The following is a 15290-nucleotide window of genomic DNA, read 5'->3' as shown; positions in this document are numbered from 1 at the left end:
AACCCCCACCTCTTTCATGCTCACCCTATTTTCTTTTCCTGTAGAGAACACTAACTAATAAAAATAAAATAGAATTTTTGAGATTCACAGGGTGGGAATGAATAGTAACCTTAAACCACCACCTGAATAATGCAGATAGAAGAGTCTCAACAAACAGAAGTCACCATTGCCATTACTTACAGATTTTCCTCCTGTTGGAGGGACTATCCTCAAAGAGAGAGCTGTTGGGCCTAACTGCCAGAACGGGAGCCTGGAGCTAAGGGAAGGTGGGATGGGACAATGGGGCTAGTAGAGAATGGGTCAGTCAACAGTAGAAAAGAACAGCTTACTGTTATACACATCAACATGGATGGATGTCAAAAGCATTGATCTTAGTGAAAGAAGTAGATACAAGAAGAGAATATAGTATGATTCCATTTGTGAATGTAGAACAAACAAAACATTTGTGGTGATAGAAATGAGAACAGGGATTTTTTTCCTGGAATAGTGGGAATTGATCAGTTAGAAGCATAGAAGAAACTTTCTAGAGTGATAGAAATACAGGTAATATAAATGGATATATTTGTAAATGATGATCAAACTGGACACCTAAGATCTGTGCCTTTCACCCTGTGTAAATCAAACCTCAACTTCCTAAAAACCAAGAAATAAATACTGGTGTCACTATTATAGAGTGTGGTAAAATATTATGTAGCCATTAAAAACATGTTTTTGAAGCCTTTTTATGAATATGGGAAAATATTCATAATATAATGTTATGTATTAAAAATCTACGTAGTTATATATATCATGATTCTTCTTTTACTGAGAAAAAATTGTATCTGTGCTTAAAAAATATTAGGAAGAAAAGCAGGAAAATGTTGTAAGCAATGATTTCTGGTTGGTGGGATTTCAAGCACTATTAGAACATGATGCCAGAAATTATCATACATGACATATTCACTGCCATTTCCAGTTCATGAATCTTCCTCTTCCACTGGCTGTGTGCTTTTGCAGGGGCCAGGGAAGGACTAAACTTAATATTCATCCTGGTATCACAGTCTAATAGCATCATCATATCAGCTCAATACAGGGAGTAAATGCATTATACTTGGTAATCTTCACTGCTCTCTCTTGTCCTGGCTTTGAAGTCCTTGTGTGGGAGCACCTGACAGGTAAGACAGCCTGGACATCAGGACCTTCACGTATTGTACAAACCAAATTGAAGTCCAGGATAGCCTTACAGCACATTCTATTCTATAGAAAAGCAGCCTTTTCTTGGGGTGCAATACATCTATGTCTTACTGACATTTTTCAGGGCCCTTTGGTGGAGATTTTATTAAGGTGTCTTTGAAGTAGTGCCAAATAATAGAAAGGATTATTTTAATAAAATCTGAGTAGTCCTTTATTCTTCTTCTCTGACCCCTGCCACCTCTAACACACAGCCCGAATCTGTCCTTGCTTCCCTGTGTTAGTGGTGAGCACCCCAGTGCCAGCCCCCAGTGCTCTGTTGTAGACAACAGTAAGGTCCTGCAGAGCCAAAGAGATCTATGTAGAATACACAGCAGATCATACCTTTCCCCCTCACCTCTCTTCACCCCACCTTCCAGTAGGGCTTAAAACCCTCCCCTGGTGTTACCATACTGCACTTAACATCTGAGCTGTCAGCCCTGCTCACTATCCACCTATCCCGCCACTTTGCTGTTTTCCCTGGCCCCAGAAGCTGACTTCTCAGGACGTTTTCTTTCTTCCTTGGAATGTTCTTCCCCATGAACTTCCTGGGCTGCCTCCTTTTTACCCTTTGGAACACAGCTTAAATACCACATCCTCGATTGACTGCAGGGCACATATTACCATCTGTTTATTTGTTCATTGTTCACTGAGCCTTCCCCTCACTAGAATGTAACCTCTGTGGGTCCACAGGCCTCCTTGGGTTATTTTTACCATCATTGTATCCCGAGAATCTAGAACAGTGCTGAAGACATCAATGGGTATCCATAAAGGCTCAATATACGTATTTTGAAATTAATTTCATATTAACGGATGCAATAGCACACACGCACTCACACTTTTAGTTGAATAAGCTCTGCTATGCTGGTCATTTTTCAAATCACATGCCCCTTTCTGGCCAGCACTACCCAGCCCCTCTGGGTGACTGCCATTTGTGCCAACAGTAAATGGGAGGACAGGAGGGCAGGGAGTGGGGCAGTATCCCTGTTCCCTCCTCTCTTTGCCTTCCATGATGATGGCTCCTCACTGAGGCACCACTTCCTCCCTTCTTCCTTGGGGCCTAGGGGTGGAGATAGCTTCCCATCATGTCCAGCTTCTAGGTGCCTGCCTATCCCTTGTCAATTTCCTTATCCCTGCTCACAGCTCTGGGAACTCTGCCTTCTTCACAGTCTCATTTGCTCAATTTTGGATGAAATGTTCCTTGTTGAAATTTTATCTAGATACAGAAGGCAACTCTTTTAGTATGTGTATAATTTATGTATCTTCTGTGTGTACACAAATTGTGCACATTTTTTTTCTTCTTTTATTTATTTATTAATTTCTGGCTTTCTGTATTTTTATATTTTCCTCAGCTACTGACATAACAGCTAAAAGAGGCTTGTATATATTATGGTATGTGTGTGTGTTGAGGGGGACAGGGAGAGGATGGTATTTGTCATCGAAACTCTTGGTATGGATCCCAGGCATACATAACGCATAGTTTCTTCTTCTATATCCTAAGCTTGAGAAAATGGTATAAAAGATTAGTGCTGATTTCAGCACATCTGATTTTGTTTTTTACCGCACTCAGCAAGAAACACAGATCCTACATTTGATTCCAGATACTCAGAGTCAGAGTTGATAAACCTTATAACAGCGCATTAAATGCAGAAAGAATAACTGGGGTGGCATCTGAGGAATAAATGACAATAGCTTTCCTGAGAGAATATAGAGCTGGATATTTCTGAGTGATTTCACTTTCAGTGAAACTGAAAAAGGCCTTATGCAATCTGAAAACCTCCCCTGCAGCCAGATGAAAAACTCCCCAGACCACTGCAATCCACTGATTAGTCGGGCAGTTACATCTGCCGTGGGAGGGGTGTGTGGCTACCCCAGCACATTTTGAATGTGACATGTTGTCTTTAATTTTTATCTGTCAAGAGAGAATATGTGGGTAACCACCTAAAATTCATGCAAATTTAAATGAAATAAAGATTTAAACAAATAATTACGGTCATTTGATAAAAGGTTACTTAAGACTCAACATGACCACTCCATCTGTTTTCTAGTAACTTGTCAGACCTGAGGGCAGTCATGTCGTTGTCGCAGGTATTAGTATGCTGATACTGAAACTGTTTTTTAAACTATTTCAAATGAAACCAAGCATAAAACTCAAAGTCTAAGATATCTTACTCCTCTCTAACATTAAGGACAAATCTCTGACAGGCTAAGTGCTGTAAATCTATAACAGGTGCTGACATGAATGCCTTGAAATGCCACTCGATGTCCCCCAAGTGTTTTGTTAACAAAGATCAACCATAGTTGAAAAGAACATGGCAAGAAAAGAAAATATAATTATAAAAAAAATCTTGATCTAAATGTCATAAAATGTTAATCAAAATTATCAAAGGTAGAATGGGTGAGGATTGATGAATTCAATAATAAGCACTAAAGTTTGATCAGCAAAGTATTTTTAATACTATAAAATAAAATATATATAAAATTTAAGCTCTGTTAATTCAATGTAAAACTATAACATAAATGAGAATAATACTCATTTATTTAGCACATAATTTATGTGCCAAATACTTTTACATAATGTCCAATTATCACTAAATTTTACAAGATCACATTGTCATATTTTTCAGAAGACAAAATTAAGGAGCAGTGAATTTAAGTCTCAGGCTTGGGTAAAAAAGTGCAGAGATTCAAAGCCATGTCTCTCTGAAGTGGTCCTTTTATAAAGAATCAAGATTCAAAAATTATCCAGATTATGGTATGATTGGATTTAAATAAACTACTTGGTTTTAGTTACTTCTTTTACTTGTTTATAAAATTAGGGAAAAAAAAGGGCCTTCAAAATTATGTTGATTGAGAATAGAAATTCCTATTTATTTTCACTTAGAAAAAAATTATTTAATATCAGTAAAAATCATATCTTATAAACAGTTACTCTTAATCTTTAGCCAAGTGTTCAAAGCATTATCTAATTCTCAAAATAATTTTGTTAGAAATCTAGAATATTATTTTTCTCACCACACAAGAAAGTTGTATAAATCAATTTTTTTACTGTGATTTTTGATGTCCTGTTACACAGCTAATGTGTAGCATTCCTATAGAAACATATTCAGGTAGAAACATGCTTAATCATTTTAGAATTGAATAATCTGATTATGACTGCCATTCTACATAATGCAAACAAGGTCTTTTTTTGAACTTATAGCCTGGACTCACAGTCAGCATGCAATAGACCACAATGGGCAAAATTCTTGAAAGTGGAAAAGAATGATCTCCAGCCATGTTATAGTGGCAAATAGAGAAAATATTTTCATGATTTTAAAAAAATTAAGAATTTTCAAATTATTTTCTGATACAACCTGCTATTTTCTGGTTTAACTTAGTATAAATCATTTATAGCATTTCATCTCAATATTGTAGGATCAAGTAAGCATGTTTTTTGATACAATATCATAATATTGAATGTTCTAAATGGAAGTAGATGCTTTTGATGAGTGTATCATTCAGGAGTCAACCAAAGAAACAGAACAAGTAAGAGATATGTATTAAGAGATTAATTACAAGGAATGGTTTTACACTACCATGGGATATTGCTGGCCACATTGAAATCTATAGATCCAGTTGTCAGAAGGGCAGACTGAAACTCTTAGATACAAGATGAAACTGCTCTCCATAGGCAGAATTGCTGCTGCTTCAGGTATGTCTCAGCCCTCATCTTAAAGCTTTGCAACTGAATGAATTGGGCCCACTCAGATTGTCTAGGATAAGCTCTCTTACTTGAAGTCAGCTGATTATGGTTGAATAACATCTACAAAATTCATTCACAGCACTAATACCTAGATCAGTGTTTGACTGATACTGAAACCCAGCCAAATTGACACATCAAACTGAACATCACAATGAAGAAAGAGCTGGAGGAATATTTTTCTGATCATGTTTCCGTGTTAGGATGTTTTTGTTAGTCTTTTCCTTTTTTATTACCTTATACAACTTATGTGTTAAAAGCTTTTAACAATCTCTTGACTGTGTCTCAAGCACCTCTTTTGTGCATATGCATCCTTCACTGTGTCAGATAGCTTTTTCAAAAGACAGCCCAAGTGTACATCTTTTTCCACATATTCTTCTTACTAAGTGATATTTAAATTCTTCCAAGGAGAGACAGGATCTACATTTCCTCTCCTTGAACCTGACCAGACCATTGTAACTGCCTCAGCCAGTAAAGTGTGGCAGACATGATGCTGCATGACTTCTGACTCTAGGTCAAAAAAGGAGTTAAGTTCTTCTTCTGCCTCTAATTTCTTCTTGGAAGACTTGCCTTTGAATTCAGACAGCATGTTGAAAGGGAGTCTAGACAACATGGAGATGTCACATGTAAGTGTTCCACTGGACAGCCAACATTAAGTAGCAGACATGGTAAGTGAGCTGTCTGTAAGTCCAGAACCCAGTCTTGAAATCTTCCAGCCAAGGCGAAAGGCAAGTTGAGGCACAGGAAATCCATCCCTACCATGCTCTGCCTGAATTTGTGATTCCAAGAGTCCTTATGTAACATAAGTTGCTGTTATATTATGCCAGTAACTTTTGGAGTAATTTGTTTTCTAATACTAGTAACTAGAATTTCTACTCTGTAGTCCTTATGATTCTGTAAGACTCTGAAACCTCATTGCAAAACTGTAAGAAGTGGCCACTTGAATACAAGAGAAACTGGCCAGAGTACCCCCAAGCCAACCAGGTGGATTAATTTTGTGATTATCGACCTTCATAAAACACACATAAGTGTTCTATGTCTGTGAGTCTATTTCTGTTTTGTATTCATGCTTTTTTTTTTTTTTAGATTCCACATATGAGCAATCTCATATGGTATTTTTCTTTCTCTTTCTGGCTTACTTCACTTAAAATGACATTCTTGTGGTTGCCAAGGGGGTGGGGGGTGGGAAGACTGGGATTTCAAAACTGTAGAATAGATAAACAAGATTATACTGTATAGCACAGGGAAATATATACAAGATTTTATGGTAGCTCACAGAGAAAAAAATATGACAATATATATATATGTTCATGTATAACTGAAAAATTGTGCTCTACACTGGAATTTGACACAACATTGTAAAATGATTATAAATCAATAAAAAATGTTAAAAAAAACCCACACATAAGTGAACAGATAAAGAGACCATTTACTCTCTGTTGTCATTTTGCTTACAAATACACAAATGTTTGTTTAAACCTTTCAGCAGAGCATGGCTAAACATTCTAAATATGTGTCACCTTATCGATTCTACTTCATCACTTAACTGGTAAGTCCAGCCACACTAGCAACTCGCAAGAAATTTCTGTCTTTGAAGTCATAGGAAGGAAAAGTAATGTAACTGAACTCCTTTTAATTACCTCTGCAGTTTCCCTGCACCTTTTCCTCCTCTAGACAAGCATACTATAGAGAATAGAAATTAGGCTTCTACAGTCAGAAAAAGAGCAGTTTAAACTTATAAGCATCAAACTTACTGTTACATAGACCAGACTTTTAGTCTGCATTTTTATGTAACTTTTTATGTACCTTCCTGGCCTCAGTTTTCTTCAGTGCTATTAAAAATACATACCTCCTTAGTGAAGCAAAGTAAGTAAAGCACTTAGCACAGAGCCTGGTACAAACTAAATTTTTAATTTAAAAAAAGGTGAAAATTGAAAAATGAAGTTATACAAATTAGCACAATGATGGACATTGTGTTTATGCAGAGCATATTATATATCTTCTGATTCTGAATAAAAGAAAACGTATAAGTGCAATTGGAATATTTTAGAAGTAATGCCTCGGTAAAGGTTTAGAAACCAGAGTATCAGTCAATCAGTAAGATATACACTTTATTTTCAGAGAAGGTGTTGGCTCCACAATAATTCAGTAACAAGCTCTTTCTTTTGGGTAAGGATATGTTATTAGTTTTCTGCTGTTGCTATAACATATTACCTCAAATTTAGCAGCTTAAAACAATACTTATTTATTCCCTCTTAGCTCTGCAAGTCAGAAACCCTGGTATAATATAGCTTAATTGGGTCCTTTGCTTAGAATTCTGCAAGGCCAATATCAAGGTGTTAACAAGACTTCATTTCTCCTCATAGGTTTTAGGAGTCAATTAACCTTCAAGGTCATTCATGTTAATGACTAAATTCAGTTCCTGATGGTTAGAGGACTGAGGTTCCTGTTTTCCATCCCTGGGCCAATCTTTGCTTCTGGTCTACGTATGTTTCTTTCTCGTCTTAATCAGTTCAGGCTGCTGCAACAAAAATATCATAGGCTAGGTAGCTTAAACAATACTTATCTCTCACAGTTCTGGAGAAGCTGTGGAGTCCAAGATGAAAATGAAAGGAAATTCAGTGTCTGGTGAGGTCTGCTTCCCCGTTCATAGATCATCTTCTCACTATTGCTGTCATGAGGTGGAAAGAAGGCTATGGAGCTCTCTGGGGATTCTTTTATAAGTGCATTAATCACATTTATGCTCTGCCCTCACGACCTAATCACCTTCCAAAGCACTCACCTACTCCTAATACCAACACATTGGGGTCAGGATTTCAAAATGTGAATTCTGAGGGGACACACACTTAACACTTTTATACTTCCATGTGGCTCTCTCCAGCAATGACGGTTGAGCTATTCTCGCTTCGGATATCTTTGACTTCGCCTTTTGCTACCTCTCTCCTGACTGAAACTGGAGAAAGTACTCTGAATCTAAAGGCTCATGTGATTAGATTGCACCCACTCTGAGAATCCAGGAAAATCTCCTTATTGTAATGCCATAGCCATAGTTATATTTCCCAAGTCTCTTCTTTTTTCCCATCTAATGTCACATATTCACAAATTTCAGAGACAAGGGCATGGACAGTGTTGGGCAGGGGCTGGATGGGATGACTCTGAGGGTAAGGGGGTATGTTTTGTTCTCTGTATACCAAACACCCAGGAACAGTACTTATATTGATCACAATTTGATCAAGTTTATTCTTCAATCATTTCCCTGATCTTTTAAATCTTTCCTTAATATTTTTAATTATAAATTATATTTTTAACTTTAATTATCTATAGTCATGCACATGTTATTTACCTCCATTGCAGTTTTTGATTATTTTTCATTCCACATTTTATTTAATGATTCTTGTCCTTCATGTTACTTTTCCATCCCCTAGATCCTCCTGTTTCTGCCTCAGTGGGAAAAGTGGATCACTATTTTATCCCTCTCTACTCTTTAACCAGACAAGCTCAATATTTAACTTTTTCAAAGATGGAGCTTTTGCATAATATTTCAAAAATTTTGAAAACCATTATTCCTAGAATTCAGTGCTTCTCCAGCTATCTACATTGAAGAATCAATGTTTTTCTGAATCTATCCCAAACCTAAACTTCAGTAAAAACAATAAAAAATGAACTACTACCAAAAATAAATGAAAATAAGAGAAGGGAAATATAAATTGGGAATCCAAAATGTTAATCATGAACATATTTATTAGACACACAGTTAATCTGCCAAATTGGTATAAAATATTATAAATACTTAATTTCAATTTTTATACTTATCTTGTCTCTTACTAGTAATAGTAATTTACACATCATTACTGTTTCACACAGCATACTTTGAACTGGTCAAATAATAATCTATACTGGTCATTCAGGGATTTTTTCAGATTGGAAATAAAGAATTGTGTCTAATAAACTCCAATTTATCACTTTGTTGTACTTAAAATTCTTGCCTCATTTTAAATTATCAAAGCACAGAAAAAAGTGATAGTCACTATTATAAATTATAAATATTTTGAAATGTTTATAGCAGTGTTTTCTTACTTGGGTGAATTATAAAAGGAACAATCTTTAGGAAACAAATAAAATCAGCCATTCAAGCACAATTCTTTATTTTGAATCATGCCCCTGAAGGCCATGCAGAAAGAATTGAACCACATCATGCATCTTGGAGTGCCAGCACAGCATTGTGTTGACAATAAACTTGAAGGAGAATGAGGTCATTTTTCAGCCAGCTTCCAGAAATTGCCTCTTTAAAATTCTGAGTTCCTTAACTGCAATAAATATCCATTTTTCCAATCTCTAGACTTGTAGAAAGTGCTCTATAGCCCACAGGAAGTGATTTCTGTGTCAAAGGTAGGGTAATGAGTACACAGCCTTTCGTGGAGGAAAACCTAAGCATTAAAATAACTTCAGTGACAGCTGATTTTTTTTAATCCGGTTCATTCACTGTAATGAAAACAATGATGCCAGTGTGGACTCTAATTAACCTAAAGGTTTTTCTGAATGGAAGGAGAATGGAAAGTTGATATTACAGGAAGACTTTGAATGTGTTTTGTATGGAGGACAATGCTGTTTCAGGAGGAATGAGAAAACATATTTTTCCTTTTGCAGAGATAATTTCAATATATATATTTTATTTGCTTTTGTAGTTAAGTAGTGATTAAAAAAAGAGATAAATTATATAAAACATAGGTGCTTTATGACATTACCAACATAAGATAACTTTTTTTTTCTCTCTTAACTTTCTTTTTTTTAATCTCAAGGTTAACAGCATATACGTATACAACTTGTTTGAACCCAGACTGTAAAAATATTGAAACTCTAGATATAGGTCAGTCTCTTAGAGCATTAAACTATTATTCTGTGGCATTAAACTAATATTGTGAAGTATAGAAATAATTTCACGTAACTGTTATATTCAAGGCATTGTGTTATTTGAAAGGAAATAATATAAAACTGAAAAAACTATATGCCCTGTTTTAAGGATCTCATATGTTAGTGGAAAGATGTGAGGGATTTCAGTGGGATTAGTGTGTGTGTATAACAAAATTTGTATTATATATATTTTATTTTATTCTATTTTAAAATTAATAAATAAAACAGTTACAAATAAAGTATTGTGAAAACACAAATAAGGAAATAATAAATTATTATGTTTAGGTAAGTTATCAGGAAAGGTTCCAAAAAGTATGTGGCATATAAACTAGATATCAAGACATAAGCTCAATTTAGACAGAGAAATGGAAGATTTTCATGTAGAGAAACTTAAGCAAAAGGTACAGCCTCATAGCTACATGTCTATTACGTTGAAAAACATACCCAATATTTACAAAGGCCCTAAAGTTTCATAATCATCATATTGTTCATTAAATGGTCTAATGATTAAAATAATTAAATCATGAAGTAAATGCTTTGGGATAAGTGTATGATTTCTAAATTAGTTGATGTTATTTAAAGTTTAATGTCTCCTTTCCAGAAGCTCAAGGACAGAGGTCATTTATACTGGAGCAGTTACCTACAACTGGGGGATTTTAAATTCTTTATTAATCAAACAGTTTGAGATGCTTTAAAAAATGTATCTTGGCAGTGATATGGAGTCGTAAATGTTTTCTCTTTATTGACCTAAAACAACTCTACTGCTAGATATTTTTCCAGCAAAGATGGGTTTATTTGGACTCAGTATAAAATTGCAATTCAGAGTCTACAACCATGGTGAGCCACGTGCAAGGTCCAGCACAGGAAGGGAAAGAGAAGATTTGATAGAGAAGAAAAGGAAGTTAGGAGGGAAGGCTGTAGTAAACAAAGAGTCCGTGGCTTTTAACTGGCTGAGTCCTTGCCAGGAAAGGAGAGAAGTCTTTCTTCCTGAAGGGCTCTATCATTGCAGGGCATGAAAACTCCCCTTTCTGGTCTCCTGACTCTATTTAATTGAGGTTTCTGTTCATTGATTTTTACATCTTAAAAAATTTTATTATTTCCAATTTTATTTAATTTTCAAATTTCTGTACCTTAAATTATGAGACTTCTGACAGATTTTTAAAGCACTGATCAAAAGTTCAAACAGTAGTTTTGCTGTTGCAGCTTTTTGTTTGTACTTATCCATCCTCAAATATACTATTAAAACTTCCAAATCAATGCTCCAAAATATATAAAAGTCCTACTTAGTTCCTCAAACATTTAGTCAACTTCTAACTATTCAAGTGTAAATTTTGAATATAGAATTCTCAATAACATACTCAATAACATATTCATGATTCAGCTTGTTTCTGAATTGTTAATTTAAAGTTAATTGTTGGTATTTGTTAATAAAAAGTATTTACTATAGCTATTAAAACATAGTCATTACTTAATTACAGCTTTTTTAGCTAGTAAAGACAAAGAATAATGAAATTTCCAAAATGAAAACTTGAGTAATGTCTGTATTGATTGGATTTAGGATGTGAGGAAAGGGAAGAAATCCAGAAAAACAGTAAGCATAAATGGAGGATATCACTGAGATAAATAAAGGGGGGTGGAATTAGAAGTAAAGAAAATGAGGCCAATATAAAACAAAATGAATTTATGGTTCTTGGGACACTTCTAAGTGGAAATGTTGAAGATCTATATAGTTGAAGAGATACTTGGTGTTTATTGGTTATTATTGCTACATTTTACTATCTTCTATCTTTGACTTTGAAAATTTGGAAAATCTTGGTACCTTCTTGACTCATTTTCCAGCTTGACACTTAAGATCATTTTATCTCTTTTTATACATTTACAACAGAATGAGAAGCAAATTGTGTTTTTGGACCATGTTCTTCAATATTGGATCCATTTTAAGAGCTGCTAAAAATATTCACTTTTCTGAATTAATTAAATTTATAGTGCAGTTATCAGTATAGCTCATGGGTTAAAGTGTTTCAAATTTTGAAATGATCCAAAGAAATGCTTAAGCTTTAACCTAAGAGAAACATTTTTCCTTTGAGTGAAATGATTAGGTGGAATATAAGCAAGATCTTAATGCAACTGATATGCAACATTTAATTGTTAAACTAAATTGTTTTTGGTGCTTTAATATGAGGAATTTTTAATTAACTTCACTTTTCAATTTGAAATCAAATATAGATAATTTGAAATAAAAATGTTTTAACTACATGGAATTTAAAAAAGAAGTTGATCAAAAATTATATTAAACCGAAAAGATAGGAAAAAAGTAAGAAGGAAGGAAGCTTATGATTTTAACTGTTCACATTACACCTGTCCCAAACAATCAAAGAAAAATCTATGAGCCAAAATTAGTCTCTCAAGAAATTTTACTGAATTTCCACTAAAATTTGCTTTTTTTAGCTTAGTTATCAAAATGAAGCAACAAACTCAAAACTAAGAACATGGAAATATGTATATATTAAATTTCAAATATAAATAGTAATGAGGAAAACATATATTTTACAGATAAGCAATGTTAATAGGTGAATTTTAAATATTCATTAATTAGATTATTTAATATGTAAGTGTTCATTAAACAATAAAATACCAGCAGAGACATATTTTTTCCATATGCATTTATTTTACCTGAAGAACAGTGAGTGGTTTCAGCACTAAATCCACATAGATAAGACATTGTATTAAATTCAGTGTCATTCCGACATAGCACATAAAGAAAATTTTTGTTTTCACTTGAGAATGCCAAACAATTAACTAATGTGTATATGTGAATGTATGTATGTGTACATATACTCATATGTACAAATATGTGTACACATATAAACACATGTATAAATGTCTTTACATATGTATTTATCTATCTAGAACTATATTTTAGATAAGACTGATAACAGAATGTAGAGGTCATGAAATAGGACTTTAAAGGCTTTGGTATTGAGTCCCATTTACTTGTCAGCATTGCAGGTGGCACTGGTTTGCTTTGCATTCATTGGTGAAGATAGGAACTAAACCCATCACATGTTGTTCATATATATGTCAACTAGGCTAAAGAAAGGTTTTATTTTGTATGTGCAGTTGCCAAAGAATTCTATGTTTTCTACGAGTTCTAGTTACTTCCTGGACACAGTGATATTTTTGTGACTTTCCTAAACTAGAGACTACCTGAAACACATACTGAAAACCCCTTTAGGACCCCACTGAGCTACAACACTGAGTTTGGAGGGTAATTGCACATCCCAGCTCTTCACAATTCTCATGGTGAAGATCTAAACAAGATCCCCTTTGTTGCTTTGGCAGGAGGCAAGGAAGAAAAATCATTGTGAAATAAGCCCACAGAAATCTCCATAACAAAAGTCTACTCCCCAGAGGAAGATTGACTGGATCCTTATCCAACCAGGGGAATAGCATCTCTCATATTCCAGTCTCCTCCATCAGTATATCTTACTTGAATTTGTATCTTTGAGTGTATATTCTTTAGCCATACATAGTATGCTTCTGCCTTATTTCAGATTAATACACAAATACTATCCTCCTGACCTGGTCTTATACAAATTTTATCATTGTACTTTTGAGATGTATACATATTTTAATATAACTCTCATTAGCCTCTGTAATTATATTGTAGGAATTATGTATCTGTTCTTCCATTGAGAGATATTAGAATATCTCTCTAGCAATGAAAAAATGTAAATTAAACCAACAATGAGAACTCATTCACGTATTTTATAAAATGCTAAAAAATATAGCAGTTTAAAATGGAAAAAAAAAATCTAGCAATATCAAGTTTTAGGCGTTGAATTATGAAAAAACAGGGAGTGAGTTTCTGGCCATGACTACTTTTGTGCAAAGAAGGGAATTTGGCCTAACAATGCTTTGACCCACTAGGTTTGCTTAAGGGCAAGATGGGGCCTACTGTGGACAAGCTTCAGGCTGCACCCAGTCCCTTCCACCTCCTCTACCACCTATATAAGTGAGATAAATTTCTATTTTAAAAGTGAAGTTAGGGAGAAATGTTTTCTAGAACATAGCTGGCCTCCCCTCCCCCAGCCTAACTGCCCATCCAGGCTGTCTGCCACTTGTTTACCTTAGAGATGGAACACTTTGCAGGGTTCTGATTAGTGGTCAATTAAAGCTCACAGGACACTCACTGGTCCTCAGAGGCAGAGCTGTGGAGCCCAACACAACCATGGAGGGATAGCTGTCTGCCATTGGATCCACTTTCCAGCTGATTCTGGGACACCTATTGGGTGCTCTGCTGGTGATTGCTGAAAGCTTGAGGCACATCACAGGTCTCCCTGCATTGTTCTGGGAGATGCTGGTATGTACTGTGATGGTTGTTGTGGTAGTAAAGAGACTAAACACTTTAAGATATATGAAGTTGCTGGCCAAAAGATATTCTGCCCACAATGAAGTCTATGGAAAAGGTGGTGAGAATATTGAACCAATGACACAAGGTGAAGAAGCCCTCAGGCCACCTGGGTTGGAGGCCAGTCCTCCCATGTTACAAACCTTGTGCCTGTTGGCAATGAATACAAACCTGAGTAAGTCACCCCATCCTATCACTGTGGACTTTCTGGAAAAGGCACACAAGACCCAGCCTCCTCAACTTCCCCAGGTGACCAATGGAAAATCCATCTTAAAAGCATCAGAGAAAAATGGAGAACAACTTCAGAAGAAAATAATGAATAATATACTCATTTTCCAGAAAGTCCAGAACTACTTGCTCAAGAAATAGCAAGATGGAAGCAGAGTGTCCAGGAAATGGCGGAGGAGAAAGAAAGGCTGGTGCAGTCAAACACATGGATAGAGCAAGTCCTGAATGATAATGTCCACCAACTAACATCAACGGCTGAACGCCTGTTGAAGGCCATCCCTTTGGCTAAGTTTCTTGGAGATCACTTGCTATATGGGAACCTGAAAGGCCAGCAAAAGAGGGAAGCAGAGAATGGTGATCAGTCCATCCACCAGTTAGAAGCTGATCTGAAGGGTGTCATTGATGATGTTGATTTCATTGTGTCCCTTCAGAGTCCTGAATAGGGCCATCAGGAAATATCCCATAGATTGTGGGAAGAAAAGTAAACAAATGAATAGCTTACAAGAGAAATATCAGGCCTCCAAATGGAATAAGGATCTCTGCACTGTGAGAATTCACAGCTGGAAAGGGAGACTCAGCAGCTGAAGCAGAAGCTTCAAATTCTGCCTGAAGTACATGAAGATTATTTAATGCAACTTCAGAAAGAAATTGAGGAGGAAATATGCTGCTTAGAATTGGAGAAGAAACTTCCCAGTCTGTGCTAAAATGTGAAGTCCACATGTCAGAATCACAGCTTCTACAGGAAGATGGCAGAAGATGTGGGCAAACAGTTAAAGGGCAACACTTCCT

The 15290-nt window shown here is 35.4% G+C and overlaps 1 long non-coding RNA gene across 1 annotated transcript in view; it reads left to right on the top strand.

The window, feature by feature from the left end:
* The window catches only part of LOC140700122 (uncharacterized), a 35544-nt gene extending 22144 nt beyond the window's left edge, over positions 1-13400 (top strand). The window contains exons 2-3 of the long non-coding RNA XR_012078360.1: positions 6438-6500; positions 13205-13400. This is a non-coding gene — a long non-coding RNA (uncharacterized lncRNA). The remainder of the gene's footprint in view (positions 1-6437; positions 6501-13204) is intronic.
* Positions 13401-15290: the final 1890 nt, after the last annotated feature.

Source organism: Vicugna pacos, chromosome 1 (assembly GCF_048564905.1).
Source record: "Vicugna pacos chromosome 1, VicPac4, whole genome shotgun sequence".
NCBI lineage: Eukaryota > Metazoa > Chordata > Mammalia > Artiodactyla > Camelidae > Vicugna > Vicugna pacos.
The sequence above is the reverse complement of the archived record's forward strand: the minus strand, read 5'-3'. Positions and strand labels throughout refer to the sequence as shown.